Consider the following 4969-nt stretch of genomic DNA (forward strand, 5'->3'; position numbering starts at 1 on the left):
AACGTTGGACTGGAAGAAACACAAGCTGGAATCAAGATTGCCGGGAGAAATATCAATAACCTCAGATATGTAGATGACACCACCCTTCTGGCAGAAAGTGAAAAGGAACTCAGAAGCTTCTTGATGAAAGTGAAAGTGGAGAGTGAAAAAGTTGGCTTAAAGCTCAACATTCAGAAATCGAAGATCATGGCATCCGGTCCCACCACTTCATGGGAAATAGATGGGGGAACAGTGGAAATAGTTTCAGACTTTATTTTTCTGGGCTCCAAAATCACTACAGGTGGTGACTGCAGCCATGAAATTAAAAGACGCTTACTCCTTGGAAGGAAAGTTATGACCAACCTAGATAGCATATTCAAAAGCAGAGACATTACTTTGCCAACAAAGGTTCGTCTAGTCAAGGCTATGGTTTTTCCTGTGGTCATGTATGGATGTTAGAGTTGGACTGTGAAGAAGCCTGAGCACCGAAGAATTGATGCTTTTGAACTGTGGTGTTGGAAAAGACTCTTGAGAGTCCCTTGGACTGCAAGGAGATCCAATCAATCCATTCTGAAGGAGATCAGCCCTGGGATTTCTTTGGAAGGAATGATACTAAAGCTGAAACTCCAGTACTTTGGCCACCTCCTGCAAAGAGTTGACTCATTGGAAAAGACTCTGATGCTGGGAGGGATTGGGGGCAGGAGGAGAAAGGAACGGCAGAGGATGAGATGGCTGGATGGCATCACTGACTCAATGAACGTGAGGTCTCAGTGAACTCCGGGAGTTGGTGAGGGACAGGGAGGCCTGGCGTGCTGCGATTCATGGGGTCACAAAGAGTCGGACACGACTGAGCAACTGATCTAATCTGATATGAGGGGCTCTGGAGTAGACCACTGTGAGTCTTCAAAATGACTAAGGTGACTCAGAAGCCACAAGGCTCTAGAGCTGTTATACAACAGCTGACTCTAGATACCCAGGAGGGAAAGATGAAGACCTCCCATGAACTGAGGTCCAAAGGATGTGTCAAGGTGACCTGAACCCACCTAAGCTCCTCATGTCTTTCTCTGAATTATTTAGTATGTTGAAAAAAATAGCTTTATATCATTCTTTCTTATGGCTAATATTCCATTGCATGCATATATATCTGTCTTTATCCATTCACCTATCTATGGGCATTTAAGGTTGTTTCCATGTCTTTGCTACTGTACATTGTGCTACTATAAACACTGTTGTGCATATCTCCTTTCTGATGGGAGTTTTCATCTTACTGGATATATGACCAGTAGTGTTACTGTTGGATCATATAGTAACTGTATTTTTGGAGTTTTAAAAAACTCTATACCGGGGAAGGAGATGATGGGCAGGAGGTTCAAAAGGAGGGGATATATGTATCATATGGCTGATTCACATTGAGGTTTCAAAGAAAGCAACAAAATTCTGTAAAGCAATTACCCTTCAGTAAAAAAAAAATTATGTATTATTATTATTATTATAAAAGAACTGCTTACTGTTTTCAATAGTGGCTGCATCAGTTTCTTGATTTTCATGTATAGTAGTGGTAGTGAAAGTCACTCAGTCGTGTCAGACTCTTTGCAATCCCATAGATTATACAGCCCATGGACTTCTCCAGGCCAGAATACTGGAGTGAATAGCCTTTTCCTTCTCCAGGGGATCTTCCCCACCCAGGGATCGAAACCAGGTCTCCAGCATTGCAGGCACATTCTTTACAGGCTGAGCCACAAGGGAAGCCTGGTTTTTCATGTATGCTGCTGCTGCTGCTGCTAAGTCACTTCAGTTGTGTCCGACTGTGCGAACTGACAAGACAGGAGCCCACCAGGCTCCCGCATCCCTGGGATTCTCCAAGCAAGAACACTAGAGTGGGTTGCCATTTCTTTCTCCAACGCATGAAAGTAAATATTGAAAAGGAATTCACTAAGTCCTGTCCGACTCTGCAACCCCATGGACAGCAGCCTACAAGGTTCCTCTGTCCGTGGGATTTTCCAGGCAAGAGTATCAGCCATTATAGGATGTTGTTAATCTTCCTGCAGTACATGGTTGACTTACATTTTTTTTTTTCAAAAATATTTTGTTCTTCTTTTTTTTTAATATATATTCTTAGGAGTGGAGCTGCCAGGTCATATGGTCAGTCTCTTGTATTCTTTAAAAGGCACTTTGTAGTGACATTTATAATGGCTCCTACCAAATATATCTCACTAGTACCATAAAGATTCCATGTGCGCTTGAGAAAAAGGTGAAATTCATTGTTTTGGGATGAAATGTCCTATAGATATCAATTAGGTCTACCTGGTCTATTGTATTGTTTAACGTTTGTGTTTCCGTGTTAATTTTCTGTTTAGTTGATCTATCCATAGGTGTGAGTGGGGTATTAAAGTCTCCCACTCTTATTGTGTTATTGTTAATTTGTCCTTTCATACTTGTTAGCATTTGTCTTACATATTGCGGCACTCCCGTGTTGGGTGCATATATATTTATAATTGTTATATCTTCTTCTTGGATTGAACCTTTGATCATTATGTAGTGACCATCTTTGTGTCTTTTCACAGCCTTTGTTTTAATGTCTATTTTATCTGATATAAGTATTGCTACTCCTGCTTTCTTTTGCTCCCTATTTGCATGAAAAATCTTTTTCCAGCCCTTCACTTTCAGTCTGTATGTGTCCCCTGTTTTGAGGTGGGTCTCTTGTAGACAACATATGTAGGGGTCTTGTTTTTGTATCCATTCAGCCAGTCTTTGTCTTTTGGTTGTGGCATTCAACCCATTTACATTTAAGGTAATTACTGATATGTATGATCCTGTTGCATTTACTTTGTTGTTTTGGGTTCGAGTTTATACATCCTTTTTGTGTTTCCTGTCTAGAGAAAATCCTTTAGTATTGGTTGGAGAGCTGGTTTGGTGGTGCTGAATTCTCTCAGCTTTTGCTTGTCTGAAAAGCTTTTGATTTCTCCTTCATACTTGAATGAGAACCTTGCTGGATACAATAATCTGGGCTGTAGGTTATTTTCTTTCATCACTTTAAGTATGTCTTGCCATTCCCTCCTGGCTTGAAGAGTTTCTATTTAAAGATCAGCTGTTATCCTTATGGGAATTCCCTTGTGTGTTATTTGTTGTTTTTCCCTTGCTGCTTTTAATATTTGTTCTTTTTGTTTGATCTTTGTTAATTTGATTAATATGTGTCTTGGGGTGTTTCGCCTTGGGTTTATCCTGTTTGGGACTCTCTGGGTTTCTTGGACTTGGGTGACTATTTCCTTCCCCATTTTAGGGAAGTTTTCAACTATTATCTCCTCAAGTATTTTCTCATGGTCTTTCTTTTTGTCTTCTTCTTCTGGTACCCCTATGATTCGAATGTTGCAGCGTTTAATATTGTCCTGGAGGTCTCTGAGATTGTCCTCATTTCTTTTCATTTGTTTTTCTTTTATCCTCTCTGATTCATTAATTTCTACCATTCTATCTTCTAATTCACTAATCCTATCTTCTGCCTCTGTTATTCTACTAATTGTTGCCTCCAGAGTGTTTTTAATTTCATTTATTGCATTATTCATTTTATATTGACTCTCTTTTATTTCTTCTAGGTCCTTGTTAAACCTTTCTTGCATCTTCTCAATCTTTGCCTCCAAGCTATTTATCTGTGATTCCATTTTGATTTCAAGATTTTGGATCAATTTCACTATCATTATTCTGAATTCTTTATCAGGTAGATTCCCTATCTCTTCCTCTTTTGTTTGGTTTGGTGGGCATTTATCCTGTTCCTTTATCTGGTGGGTATTCCTCTGTCTCTTCATCTTGTTTAAATTGCTGAGTTTGGGGTGTCCTTTCTGTATTCTGGCAGTTTGTGGAGTTCTCTTTATTGTGGTGTTTCCTCGCTCTGTGTGGGTTTGTACAGGTGGCTTGTCAAGGTTTCTTGGTTAGGGAAGCTTGTGTCAGTGTTCTGGTGAGTGGAGCTGTATTTCTTCTCTCTCCTTTCAAGGACTTGGTTGCTTTTTTCTGGAAGCCTGATGTCCTCTGCCGGCATTCAGAAGTTGTTTTGTGGAATTTACTCGGCATTTAAATGTTCTTTTGATGAATTTGTGGGGGAGAAAGTGTTCTCCCCGTCCTACTCCTCCGCCATCTTAGCTCCTCCTACCTTAAGTGTTTTTTATAACGCCTATTATGAAAAGGTGCTGGGTTCAGGGAAATGCTTTTTCTGTAAGCATATGTGTTTTTGGTCCTTTATTGTATTAAAATGGCATTATGTTGATTGACTTTCGTATAATGAACCAACTTTGCATACCTCCATAAATCCCACGTGATCATGGTATATGATCTTTTTTATATGTTGTTTTTTTTTTTTTTTTGCCAGTATTTTGTTGAGTACTCTTGCCTCTATATTCATAAGGGATATTGGTGTGTGTGTGTGTGTGTGTGTGTGTGTGTGTGTGTGTGTGTGATGTCTCTGTATATTACTGGTATTAGAGAAATATTGGCATCACTTTGCATGCTATGTGGGGAAGAGACATGTGAAATGAAACATGAAGCATTGTTGGATTTAAGTTTAGTCAGGATTAGAGGCAGAAATTTAGGATATATCAGTGTGGAATTGGGGTGAGATTATCAAGAGAGTTCATTCTCAATTTGCTAGGCCTGTATTAAGTGCTTGACATTGAATTATGCTGTTTGTTAACTATGTCTAGATACTTTATACTTTGAATCTGCTACCTATTTTCTGTATTAACATTTATGAAATTAGTATGTGTGAATCAGTTGTAATGTGCATTTAAGATACGTTTTCTTCCAATTTTACTACAAAACAAGATGCCATTAAATAGCTGATGCTTTTTTAAAAGAGCTGTTAACTTTAAGTCTAAGAAATAAGCATGTTTGTCTTTAAGATACAGAAACACATTAAAAAGTTATAAATTTGCCCAAAAAGATGCAGCTGGTGTGTGGCTAACTTAGAATTCCAGCTCAATCTTCTTTGACTCCAAAGTCCATG

Source organism: Bos mutus, unplaced genomic scaffold (genome assembly GCF_027580195.1).
Source record: "Bos mutus isolate GX-2022 unplaced genomic scaffold, NWIPB_WYAK_1.1 CTG293, whole genome shotgun sequence".
Taxonomy (NCBI): Eukaryota; Metazoa; Chordata; class Mammalia; order Artiodactyla; family Bovidae; genus Bos; species Bos mutus.